Below are 14,098 nucleotides of genomic sequence, written 5' to 3'. Positions count from 1 at the left end.
TAACAAAGTCTATGCTAAGTACTGTGAAGATAAATAGAAACATGATGCTGACCTTGCCCTCAAACGGGAGATAACTAATATAGACAGTTGGGTTTATGAGATAAAGAAAGGCTGCTTAGTTTTTAGGGTTCAGTGTCAGAGAGAATGATAAAAACCAAGGAGCAATGTTGGTCACATGAAAATGCCCAGGATCTGGGATCAATGGAAGTGCTACAGGTCCCCAACCAATGATTCTTGAGGAGTTAGTGGTCCAAAAGTTGGAATAGAGCAGGACTGTATAAAGAAGTGGAGATGGGGGAAGATGCATATAGACCTCAGGCTGAGATGGGTAAAAGAAAAGGCCCCTGGCTCCCTATGGCAGCTGTTTCTCCTGGGACCCTTGGGCTACCTGTTGCCATCTTGGCCAAGAAGAGCATTTCTGGGGAAAACAAAAAAAGAAAACAAAATACCTTTTCTTATCCAGAGATTCCAGAGGTAAAGATAAATCCAGCCCAAATCCACATCCAGAGAACAGAGAAGGCTCATAGTAAGGAAGAATGTCTTTCAAGTCCATGAACCTTTAAATTCTTAGCTAAGGGTTGAGAATTTGGTTTCCAGAAGGATCGAGATCTCTTTTATAGAAGAAAAAGTTGATGACCATCCATTAAAAACTGTTCAAGTAGAAGACATGGGAATACCCATGAAGCAAACACTTTGAAAAGAGCCAAAAAAAATGGCTCTAAGAAGAAAAAGTAGATGTTATCATAGCAAAAGTGTAGTAAGTACCACAACTTTTCAAGAACAAGAAGGGAAAAAAAAAAGGTAAAACAAGGCAAGGTGATGTTTATGACTGATAATCCACATCATTCCTGCTACTAGATTTCTCTTATGAAATTGGAAAACCTTTATGTAACTCAGATAACTAGGAGCAGTTTTTTTTTTGTTGGTTTTTTTTGTGAGGCAAATGTTAGAAGCATAACCAGACCAGAGTATCTGGGAAAAACAAATGACCTCTACCCAAAAAGGAATGGGAAAAAAATCACTATTCATTTATTGTGTGTAGGCAATGTTCTAAGGTTGTGGGATGCAAATTCAAAAAAGATACAGTCACTGCCCTAGGTGACCTTATTGTAATAGGGGAAAACAAAACACTATAGGAATGATGACTAGGAAAGGATGTTTTGGTCTAGGAATTAATGGCAAGCTGGGCCACTAGCTGATAAGCCCTTCCTAGAGGCAATAGTCATGGTGATTTTAATTACTGTTCTCAGATAAAGAAATAGAAATTACAAAGGTGGGAGAGGCCAATAGATGGAATATAGAAAGCAGCAGTCATGGCATGGAAGTATGGATGGGGCATGGAATCTGGGATTAGCTGGATATAGTACCCACACCTAGGAGACCAGGAGCCATTAAATTAATGAAGTATTGAACCTGTGCATTTGTAAAAATCTGTGAATTTTGTGAGCTCTGATATTATACAATGGATAATTTATTCTGTAATTTTCTATAAATTGTAATAAGCAGCTGGTGGGACACTGGATAGAGCGCTAGGCCTGCAGTCAGGAAGACTCTGAGTTCAAATCTAGCCTTAGACACTAGCTGTGTGACCTTGGGTAAGTTACTTAACCACTGTTTGCCTCAGTTTTCCCATCTGAAAGATGGAGATAATAATACATCTCCTTCCCAGAGTTCTTATAAGTATCAGATGAGACAATAATTATGAAGCCCTTAGCACAGTGCCTGGCACACATTAAGTGCTACATAAATGTTAGCTATTATCATTATCATTTTTACAATTCTTTGACTTAGTTTGAATATCACATCTGCATTTTGTGCACAAATTCCAAGGTCTTAGGGAGTAGGGTAGGGTTTGAGTACAACAAATAAAGAGATGTATAAAGGATTTTATAGTTTTAACTCAATTACCATAAACCCTGCCAAACTGTAAATCCTTGAAGAGACTGCTGAATTTATTAGATCAGAAAGTATAAAAATGATTGCATAAGTAAATGGATATTAACCCTTTAGAAGCTATTCATCTCTTTGTCAGAAAACTATCTCCCCTCCAAAATTTCTTTTTTTGAAAACACTTATTAGTGTTTGTATTTTTTTCCAGACTATGTTTGCATTTGCAAGTGTCCTTTCAATCATGATACTCAGATTTCTGAATATTGTATTACATATAATGATGCTGTGGTAGCCTCATGTTAGATTTTCTCCATGCTGCCTGTAAAAACTCATAACTCATTTTTTATCTGTTGTCCTGACTTTCCATACTTTCTCTTTCTATTCTTATTTTCCTTCCATTATTCTCTTTCATCAAACCTTTTCCACTCTTGACTTTTCTCTTTTAATTTTAGCCTCAGTCACAAAAGAAAACAATGACTTCAGAGGATCTACATACTTGAAGAAAAACTGGCACTCCAGATTGCAGCTTTAAGAGACTTTGGCCTCTAGGAGGCATGTACTTTGACAACGTTAGAGTTGAAAAAGGGCAGAGCCTTCATTCCTTAAAGTGAGTCCGTGCAGGGCAGGGTAGAGGTTTTACCTAGGAGGCTGCAGTGCCTATGCCTGAAGTTTAGCAGCTTCACTGTGAAAAACAAGATTACTGCCTTCCAGGGTTATGTTCTCCCATCCCCCTCCATCTCACCTACTCATCAAAAGCCTTTGCCTTGTTGTTGTTGTTGAGTCATTCAGTCATGTGCGACTCTTCGTGACCCCTTTGGGATGTTTTTGGCAAAGATACTAGAGTTGTTTGCCATTTCCTTCTTCAACTTATTTTACAGAGGAGAAAACTGAGACAAACAGGATAAAATCACTTGCCCAGACTCACATTGCTAGTATCTGAGGCCACATTTGAACTCAGGTCTTCCTGACTCCAGGCCTGATACCCTATCCATGGCAGCACCTATTTCAGAGACGGACACTGTAACCTGCTTGCTAAAATGATTGTTAAATTTTCAATGTGAACAATTAAACCTCAGAAATAGGCAATTACCATGAATTATAAAATAAACTAAAAAGTATGTGTGCATAATATACATATATATGTATATGTACATATACACACACATACATATATACACACACATTTATATACATCTGTATACTTCTGTATACATACATATACATATACATATACATATACATATACATATACATATATATATACATCCATCATAAACATTTACCAGTACATTTCTGGTTCGTTCTTTACAAAACTTGAGCTCAGCAGGAGTTCAATAGTAGGCTTAGGGAATGAAGTCATCACCAGAGTGCAGGTCTGGTGACTGGAGGTTAACAATAATAATTACAATAGTAACAATAACTGACATTTATATATCACTTTAAGGTTTGCAATATATTTTACATCAGTTATCTCATTTGAGCCTTACCTCATGCCTAGCTGGAAGGGATGTTAGAAATTATCAGAAGATCTTAACCTTTTCTTTATGTCATAGACCTCTTTGGTAGTCTAGGGAAGCCTAGGGACTTTTCAGAATAATCTTTTTAAATTCAAAAAATAAAACATGGAAGAATACAAAAATAAATAGCTGTATTAAAATAGTTACTAAACAACAGCAACAATTACAACAAATCTTCATAAACCCCAGTTTAAGAGCCTTCTAATTCTGTCTTCCTCAGAGAAGAGGAAGCTAAAAAATCTCTAGGTCTCTAAGCCAATTTGCAAACTAAAGGTGACAATGGTACTATAATTTTAACCAGATCCCTGGATGCTTAAATCAAAAAGAAAATTAGCATTGCTAGTCACTGGCAAGATTTTTTTTATGGCAGTCAAGGGAAAGATAGTATTGTGCAAGGAGGTCTTGCAGAGCCCCTCAAATTACACCCCTCCACCCTCAAAAAAAAAGAAGAAGCTTCCTCTGCTGGTTTTAGGAAAGCAGATGTTGAAGAAATAGGAGGGCTCTTGTGCTCTTGTGTAATTTATTCAACAAACATCTGTTCAATGACTATCATCTTAGGTAGTGTGTGTGTGTGTGCATGTGTCTGTGTGTCTGTGTGTATGAAGTGCTTACTTTTAAGCCTGGGGATTTATGTTTTCCCTTGTTTAGTGGGAAATAGTTTAGTGCTCAACAGCCAAGTATTTCTATTATCCTGGAATGTGTTTGCAAGTGAGAATCTTCGAAAATCCTTCTACATAAATCATCCCAAAGCAAAATAATCGAAATGCCAAATGCATCTCTTGAACCATAAGAGATAATAAAATGGGCTGTGAAATCAAGATGAACCTTACTGAATTAAATAAACCAATGAATTAATTACATTCCTCAAGTGTGAGACATTCTAAAAGAAAATTAGAATTCTTGTAGCTATGTCTTCCGGGATAATTTCATTTGTACAGGTCAAAAGGTTCAATCACTGTAAATTCACTAATACTTTTAATGCCATCTTCTAGCAATAATGAATTATGAAACTCTGTGGAAATATTCCTATTAGTACCCAATGCATGCTTAATGAATAAATAATATTCCTTGAACCAATTTATTCACTATGTTAAATCTATGGGTACTCATTTTTTAAAAAAGATTTACTGTTTTCTGATTTAAATAAATATAATAACGTGGAATATTAATTTTGCATAAAGAAGAAAACTCTTAAAGGATAATTTACTTTTCATTGTCCCTAAATCAAGTCAGAATTTTAGCTAAAAAGCTAAAAAAATACTAGGGTTCCCTAGGGGCTTTGAATAGAGGAAAATTTGCCTTGAAATAAATACTGCATGTGTATATTAACTATTTTCTATCATCAGACCATTGGCAAAACAATGCATATATGTGGAAAATTGACATTCAAAAAGATTTGTGACAAAGTATTGCCAAATTGAAAGTGATTGCTATTCAATTAGGCTTCTTACTAATGAAATCAATAATAATATAACAGTGCACTATTATACTGATTTGACTATATCCTCAGTCAAATGACTGTTCCCAAAACACACTTGCATGCAATACAAAGACTGATAGTTTATAATCAACCCATAACATTGGATGTAAGTCCTGTCATTCAATGCCAGAGACATGAGCAGATCCTAGAGCTAATTTCTTTTTTTTTTCTGAATATAGCATGTAGGTGCTCATTAAATCCTCTGTAATTCATTACACATAATAGTTTTGTATATGTTTTTGGACTTAATCCAAACTACTCTCCCACTAAACTTTGCTTTTCTTGAATCTATCCATTAATATGCTCAAGGTGTATCATCATTAAACTGAAACTGCCTTGTAGAAAGTGACTATTGATGTCTTAATTCCAAATCTAATGGCCTTTTCTCAGTCCTCATCCTTCTCAGTAGTATTTGATCCTGTGATCACCTTTTTCTCCTGGAAGCAATCCTGTCTAGGTTTCTGTCAGTCACCTATCTCCTGGGTTTGCTCTTATTTATCTGATCTGTCCTCAATCTCCTTTGCTGGCTCTTCATCCATATCAGACCCATTAACCCTGAGAGACCTCCAAAGCTCTAGTTTCATTCATTTGCTCTTTTCTCTATGTATTCTCTCACTTGGAGAACACATCATTGTCATATATTCAGGTATTATTTCTTTGCAGCTGCATTCACATATTATCAACTTTCTGTTGGACATCTAAGACTGTATGTACACTAGTCATCTTAAACTCAACTTGTTCATAACAGAATTTATCTTTTCCTCAGTCCTTCCATCTTCTTAATTTTCCTATTACTCTTGGGGATACCACCATCTTCTAAGTGACCCAGATTCACAATTTCAATGTCATCCTAGACTCCTCATTCCAACTCAAGCCACATATCTAATTTGTTGCCAAAGCTTGTCCTTTCTACCTTCAAAACATCTTTCAAATATCTCACCTTCTCTCTTTTCACCAGCTGTTTCACTGTCACCAGAATAATGGTGATTATGATGATGATGATGATATTAGCATGGCACTTTAGAATTTATAAATTATTTTATAAATATTACTTAACTTGATCCCTGAGGGTAGGTGCTATTACCACCCCCATTTTATACATGAGAAAACTGAAACAGAAAAAGGATAAGTGACTTGCTCAGGATCACAAATCTAGCAAGTGTCTCACTTAAATTGGAATTCTGGTTTATCTATTGCAATAGACTCCTAACTGATCTCCTTGACTTTTGGAAAGTTCTCCTCTCTTTGGAATTTTTGCAGAATATCTTTCATGACATTGGAGAAAACATTTACTGACTATAGTAGAAATAATGCTCATGAAGTCAGGAAGATATGGGTTTCAATCCTGTTTTCAATAATTACTGGCTTTCCTCTTTCCCTTCTCCCAAAACAAACAAACAAATAAACAAACAAAGGAACCAAAGGAAAAGAGGGTCAGAAAGGAAGAAAAAGGAGAAGAACAAAAAGGAAGATGTGGCTGAAAAGGTGGTGAAAATACTTCTAAAGAATTGCAGTCAGAGCCCAGTCCTGGCCTGAGGGATCAGTAGATAATCGAGGTCTCCAATGTATTCCCGGCGAGCCATGTACAAGTCGGTAATACGCTGCACCAAAAACCCGGATTGAAAGGAAAAAGAAAGAGAAGGTGCCTGCTACTACCTTAAAGCCAGTTGGTGGTGATAAGAATGGAGGAACCCGTGTGGTAAAGATTTGCAAGATGACAAGGTATTCCCCTACTGAAGATGTGCCCAGAAAACTGTTAAGTCATGGCAAAAAGCTCTTCAGCCAGCATCTGAAGAGACTTTGAGCTATCATCATCCCGGGCATAGTTCTGATCATGCTCACTGGCTGCCACAGGAGCCAGCAAGTGGTCCTGAAGCAGCTGGCTAGTGACTTGCTCTGGTGACTGGACCTCTGACCATCAACCATGTTCCTCTGAGAAGGTCCCATCAGAAATTTCTCAAAGACACCTATACCAAGGTTAACCTTCCTGGTGCATAATTTCCAAATCATCTTAGTGAAGCTTACTTCAAGAAGAAGAGGTTCTATAAACCTAGACACCAAGGAGGAGAGATTTTTGACACAGAAAAAGAGAAATATGAGATTGTGGAGCAGTTTAAGGCTGATTAGAAAACAGTGGACTCTCAGATCCTGCCCCAAATCAAGAACATTCCTCAGCTCCATGGCTGCCTGAGTTCTGTATTCTGTCTCTCCAATGGAGTTTATCCTCACAAACTGGTGTTTTAAATGCCTTGCACAGAACTCTTATTAAAATATTTGGAATAACTAAAAAAACTGGCTTTGTGACTGTGACTGTTACTTAGCTGTGAGATTCATTTTTCTTATTTAAAATGAGAATAGAATGACATACAGTTTCTAACTTATAGATCTAAATAAGATAAATAAATCACTTTGCAAACCTCAGTATGCTAAATATCATTCCAACTACCATTATCATTGCTTAATATTACAGGTACAGAGAGTGGGCCTGTGATATATCAATGCAGAGAACTCTTAAGTCATTAAAGTCATTTGACCAATGCAAGTTGTCACCTTCTATGCTATATATAGTGCTAAAGACTTTCCTAGAGCACTAGAGAGATTTATGACTTGTCCAGGGTTAACTTGCCTTGAATCCAGTCATATCTTCTTAGACTGGAGACTGGTTCTCTTTCCACTGTTACACTGCCCTTATTATCATTATTTTTGTTATCATCCTTTTTCTTGTTGTTATCTCTTTAATGTATGGCTACCATGGCAAATTACTGAATAATATTATCTAACTGGTGAAATTTATTGTAGCAATTGATATGATCATAAAGATTAACATTAACATGGAAAACATGATGCTTTAAAAGAAAGTGTATGAAGGTGTAGTCACGCTATTCTCTTGTCATATTTTCATTTTTACTTATATTTTACTAATTTTATAAGTTATTACCTCCCCTTGCACTTCTCCAATTGAATAAAGGAAACCCTCATGACAAATATTCACAGCCCAACAAAATAAATTGCCACATTGGCCATGTCCAAAAATGTATGTCTCATTCTATACTTCTTAAGCTCCTCACCTCTCTGGCAGTACACAGGTATTATGCTTCAGGTTCAATCTTCTCTCACAGTTTGATCAGAGTTCTAAAGTTTTTCAAAGGTTTTTACTTTTAATGTTTTTATTTTATGCATTGTTCTCCTGGATTGGTTCGCGCTATTCTACATCTGTGGAGAGAGGTCTAGTTTCCACTGGAATTGCTCATTTTGTCTTTCCTTATGGTGCTATAATATATCATTACAGTGATACACCATAATTTGTTTAATCATCTACTAAGAGGTGGACATCTTTTTAGTTTACAATTTGGGGCTACAGTGAAAAGAGTTGCTACAAATATTTTTGTAAACACAGGTTCTTTGCCTCTTTGTGGGATATTTTTTGGGTGCAGACTTAAAATTAATATAACCAGGTCACAGAATATGGATATTTTAGTGACATTTTTGGCATAGGTCCAAATTGTTTCCCAGAATGGCTTAATTCATTGCTCTAATAACAGTGTATTAGTGTGTTTTTTTTTCCCATGGGCCCTCCAAAATTTGTCTTCTTCCTCCTTGACAATCTGATAGCTAAGAGACAAACCTTCAGAATTGCTTTAATTTACATTTCACTAACTATATCTACTATCTGTGGAACCTTTTTTTTTACATGATCACTGACAACTTGGATTTCTTCCTTTGAAAACTGCCAGTTCATGTCTTATGACCACTTACATATTAGGGAATAACTTAATCATATTCATTTGAAGCAACCCCATATATATGTTGGATATAAGACATCTTTAGTAGAAACTTGCTGCATTTTTTTCCTTTTTTTCTTTGCTTTTTAATTCATGGAATACAATAAGCATTTCCAAAATATAGTATAATAAAAAGATGATTGTACATTAAAACTGCAAATCTATTGTGCAGAACTTGCTATTCCTTTCAATATACAACAAAATTGTCATATAAATTTCTTTTTTTTCTTCCCTCCCTCTCCCCACCCTGAAGATGGCTACCATTAGACACAAATAGGGAGAGGTTAAAATAATTCTATATATATTTCTATTTATCAGTTCCTTCTCTAGATGCCGATAGAGACTTTCTGCATATATCCTTTATACTTAATTTGGGCATTTATAATAATCAAAATAAATTCACTCAAGGTCTTTCTTAAAACAATGTTCTCTTGGTTCTTCTACTCATTTCATAATTCACTATTTCACGCAAGTCTTTCCATGCTTTTCTTTCTTTTCATGCTTTTCTAAAATCATTGAGCTTATCATTTCTTATGTCTCAGTAGTTTTCCATCACAGTCATATACCACAACTTGTTCAGCCACTCCCCAATTGATGGGCATCCCTGAAATTCTAGTTCTTTGCTACCACAAAGAGAGAGTCTATAAACATTTTAGAGTATATATGTTCTTTTCCTTTTTCCCTAATCATATTTGGAAATAGACCAAGAAGTGGTATTGCTGCGTTAAAGGGCATAGTCAGGTGTGGGGAACCTTCAGCCTTGAGGCCACAGGTTCCCCCCCACTGGTAAAGGTTATTTAATAACTCTTTGGGCATAATTCCAGATTGCTCTCCAAAATAGTTTTCCCCATTTACCTATTTCCCTACTAATTTTAACTATATATGTATGTATGTATGTGTGTATGTATGTATGTATGTATGTATGTATGTATGTATGTATATTGTTTTCCCAAACTTTTAAATGTTATGAAATCAAATTTGCTAATTTTAACTTCTGAAATCCTCTCTATTTCTTGTTTAGACACAAACTCTTCCCCTACCCATAGGTCTAAAAGATAATTTTCTGACTTCTCTAATTTGCTTACAATGTCACTTTATGTCTGTTAATCAACAAATATTTAATAAATTACTTCTATGTTCCAGACACTACCAATTTTTGAGGATACAAATGAAAGAACTCTCTAAGTCATGTCTCCATTTGGAATTTTCATGGTATATGGTATGAGGTGATGATTTATACTGATTTTCTGCCAGACTACTTTCCCAGTTTTTGTCAAAGAGCATTCTCATATTTTCACCAAGGATACCTTCATGATGGTGACAAAAAGCATATCATTACAACAGTAATTTAACAAAAATGTGCCATTAAAAATCCTAGACTTTTTTTCTACAGATTTTTTTAAGGAAATGAAAAAAACTGTGCCACAGATCACTGTGGGCTGTAGAATTATACTTCTGACTCTAAATATTAATCAAAAACACCATACTAGAAATAAACAACTACAAAATATCCTTAAGAATTCCAAAAACTGTACTGAAAACACAATTTATCATAGACAAAGCAGTCACCCCCAATAGTCTGGACACTGATGATTACCTAAAAAACTTGAGTGATTATTTTTTTAAATATGCCACCCTACCAAACATTCAAATCCTCTAAATATGTAGAATGAGAAGCTCTTAAAGAGATCTAGTAAAATAAATCAAAACCACATGAGAACAGGAAGTACATAACTTCCTTGTCATGCTATCTGCTACTAAATTTGTCTACATAATGCTTTCAATTAGTATTTTTAAAAATGAACTTGCATTTTACCACTTTCATTCAATTACACCTGAAAAAACTTTGGCAGTGAAATTTTCCATGAAACAGTAAAGCTAAAATAGCAATAACAGGCTAAAAAGTTGTCTCAGGATTAATTTTATCTTTGCCCCATCACTTTATTTAAATTAGCAGAACATAAAATAATAACACATCCACATATATACAAAATTTCATTTTGTGTTCATGAAAACTGTGAGTTTTATTATCTTATTTATTTTCATTATTATCCCTGTTTCAAAATGTGGAGACTGAGGATTACAAAAGTGAAAAAATAGGAGATCTAGCAAACCACCTGGGCATTCAAATATGAAGTCTAGGGATCTTTCCACTTGCTGGTCATTATCCAAAGGAATAATGACAAGTGTGAGATGGGGTGAATAGGCATGACAGAGAAAAATGTTTAGAATCAGGAAGGAACACTTTTGAAAGGGTCTTCATCCCTCATAGGATTATACTTGTGTATTTTTAATTCTATATGGCTGTTTGAATAACATAACACCAATTCAATTCAACGAGAGTTTATTTAGCACTCACTCTGTGAAAGACACTGTATATTTGGTGCTAAGGATACTGAGATGAAAGAAGTAAAAAAGAAGGAAAGAAACAAAGGGAGAAAGAGAGAGAGAGAGAGAGAGAGAGGAGAGAGAGAGAGAGAGAGAGAGAGAGAGAAACAAACAAATAAAGGAAGGAAGGAAGGAAGGAAGGAAGGAAGGAAGGAAGGAAGGAAGGAAGGAAAGAAGGAACGAACGAAAGAACAATGCTTGACCTTGAGGAGCTAGCAACCTATTTGAAGCTTGATAAAGAAATGGAAAATATGTGATATTCAATGAAGAATCCTGTATTTGGTCTAAAGCAAGGACTTAAAAAAAACAAAGTCACTAAGAAATAGAGTGGTGGATCAGTGGAATAGGTTAGATATAAAAGACACAGTACTCAATGATTATAGTAATTTACAATTTAATTAACCCAAAGACCCCAGCTTCTGGAATAAGAACTCACTATCTGACAAAACTGCTGGGAAAACTGGAAAAGAATGTGGCAGAAAATAGGCATAGACCAAAATATCACACCATATATCAAAATAAAATCAAAATGGGTTCATGATTTAGATAGAAAGGCTGATATTATAAGCAAACTGGGAGATCAAGGAATAGTTTACCTGTCAGATTTATGGAGAACAGAAGAAGTCATGACCAAATAGGAGATAGAGAACATTGTGAAATGCAAAATGGATAATTTTTATTACATTAATTTGAAAAGGTTTTGCACAAAAAAAAAGCCAATACAACCAAGATTAGGAGGGAAGCAGAAAACTGGGAAAGAATTTTTGCAACCAGTCTCTCTGATAAGGGCCTCATTTCTAAACTATATAGAGAACTGAGTCAAATTCATAGGAATACAAGTCATTCCCCAATTAAGAAATGGTCAAAGGAAATGAACAGGCAGTTTTCAGATGAAGAAATTAAAGCTATCTGTAGTCATATGAAAAAATGCTCTAAATCACTGTTGATTAGAGAAATGCAAATATAAGCAACTCTGAGGTACCACATCACATCTATCAGATTGGCCAACATGACAAAACAGGAAAATGATAAATGTTGGAGAAGATGTGGGAAAATTGGAACAGTAATGAATTGTTGGTGGAGTTGTGAAATGATCCAACCATTTTGGAGAGCAATTTGGAACTATGCCCAAAGGGCTATAAAAATGTGCATACCCTTTGACCCAGCAATAGCACTTCTAGGGCTGTATCCCAAAGAGATCATAAAAATTGGAAAAGGATGACCCACATGTACAAAAATATTGATAGCAGTTCTTTTTGTAGTGGCAAAGAATTGGAAATTGAAAGGATGCCCATCAATTGGGGAATGGCTGGACAAGTTGTGGTATATGAATATAATGGAATATTATTGTGCTATAAGAAATGATGAGCAGGCAGACTTCAGAAAAACCTGGAAAGACTTGCATGAACTGATGCTGAGTAAAGGGAGCTGGACCAGAAGAATATTGTATGCAGTAGCAGCCACACTGTGTGATGATTTATCCCTTCTCAGCAATGCAAGGATCTAAGACATCGCCAAAAGTCTCAGAATGGAAAATGCTATCCATATCCAGAGGAAGAACTATGGAGTTTGAATGCAGATCGAAGCATACTATTTGATCTTTTCTTTTCTTCTACTTTCTTTTGTTTCCTCTTTCTTATGATTCCTCCTATTGGTTCTAATTCTTTCTTACAACATAGCTAATGTGAAAATATGTTTAATAAGAATGCATTTGGGGGCAGCTAGGTTGTACAGTGGTTAGAGCACCGGCTCTGAAGTCAGGAGGACCTGAGTTCAAATACAGCCTCATACCAAACACTTGACACTTATTAGCTGTGTGACCCTGGGCAAGTCATTTAACCCCAAGTGCCTAAAAAGAAAAAAAAATGTATTCGTATAGGCTATATCAGAATGTAGGAGGGAGGTTGGGAGCAAGGGGGAGAAAAATTTAAAAGTCAAAAGCTTATGGAAGTGATTGTTGATACATCAAAATAAATTAATAAAAAAAGTTTTCAATAAAAAATAAAGTAACAAAATCATGCTGGACATGGCCAAGAGATCTGGACCTTGTGAATTGTTTACCTGCCTTTACCTGGAAGAAAAGTATGAGTGTGAAGAGTTACTATTTTCTGTATATATTAACATGGGTATTACAAGTCTTTTAAATCCTAATTAAATTCAATTAAGTTACTTAATCCACTCATTTTGTGAACTCCCACAAGGGGGACTGAGCCATAATGACTGAACCAATCAGTGAAATCTCATATGGTTCCCTGCATCTAATCAGCCTTGGGCTATGTGACCATGTTTCTTTCTATGCACTCTAGTCATTTTCTTGCCATCTGTCATGTCATTGTACCCTCTAGATTCCCTGACATCCAGAGTGCAAAGATGGCTCAGTTTGGGACTTCCCACCCTGGACTTGAACTCCCTGGATCAGTGAGTCAGTGAATACAAAGTCACGTAGACCACAATATATAACCAATCTCGGGCTATCATACTTCTAGCTAGTCAACATAGCCATTTTCTAGTTAAACACCTTGCCTCTTTTTCCTCAAAGAACTATAATTGAATATGTGTGTGTGTTACTATTGTTTCTGAAAAGAGTATGTCAATCAACTAATTCCTCTATACTGATAATGAGATAATATTTGCCTACTATATGCCTGACATAAGATAAGTATTTAATAAATGTTCTCTCCTTCCATTCTTCCACTCACTATCTCTGTGAATGTCCAGACCAAAACACTTTTCCTAGTCACCACTCTTCTACATCTGTTATCCCTTTCTAGTAGAAATATCCTTGAAAGCAAACACTCTCATTTTTTAGTTTGTATTTGTGGGGTTTAGTTCAGCAATTACATATATTAGCTCATCATTAATGCTTTTCATCCATTTGTTCATTCCTTTATTTTATGACATTAGAGAAGTCACTTAATCTTTCAGGGCCACAGTTTCCTAAACTGGAAAATGAAGGTTGGATTAGAAGACTTTTAAGGTCATTTTCAAATCTTTATCTATAATCTTGTGATATAATCCTATGAGCAGAAATAAGTAAGTTG

At 35.4% G+C, this 14,098-nt stretch overlaps 1 pseudogene; it reads left to right on the top strand.

Moving 5' to 3' along the window:
* The first annotated feature begins 291 nt into the window (after positions 1-291).
* LOC110212542 (large ribosomal subunit protein eL6 pseudogene) lies at positions 292-7,131 on the top strand (annotated as a pseudogene).
* The last annotated feature ends 6,967 nt before the right edge of the window (positions 7,132-14,098 follow it).

Source organism: Phascolarctos cinereus, unplaced genomic scaffold, assembly GCF_003287225.1.
Source record: "Phascolarctos cinereus isolate Bilbo 61053 unplaced genomic scaffold, phaCin_HiC Scaffold_4;HRSCAF=312, whole genome shotgun sequence".
Classification (NCBI taxonomy): Eukaryota; Metazoa; Chordata; class Mammalia; order Diprotodontia; family Phascolarctidae; genus Phascolarctos; species Phascolarctos cinereus.
This window is presented reverse-complemented; position numbering and strand designations above follow the sequence as displayed.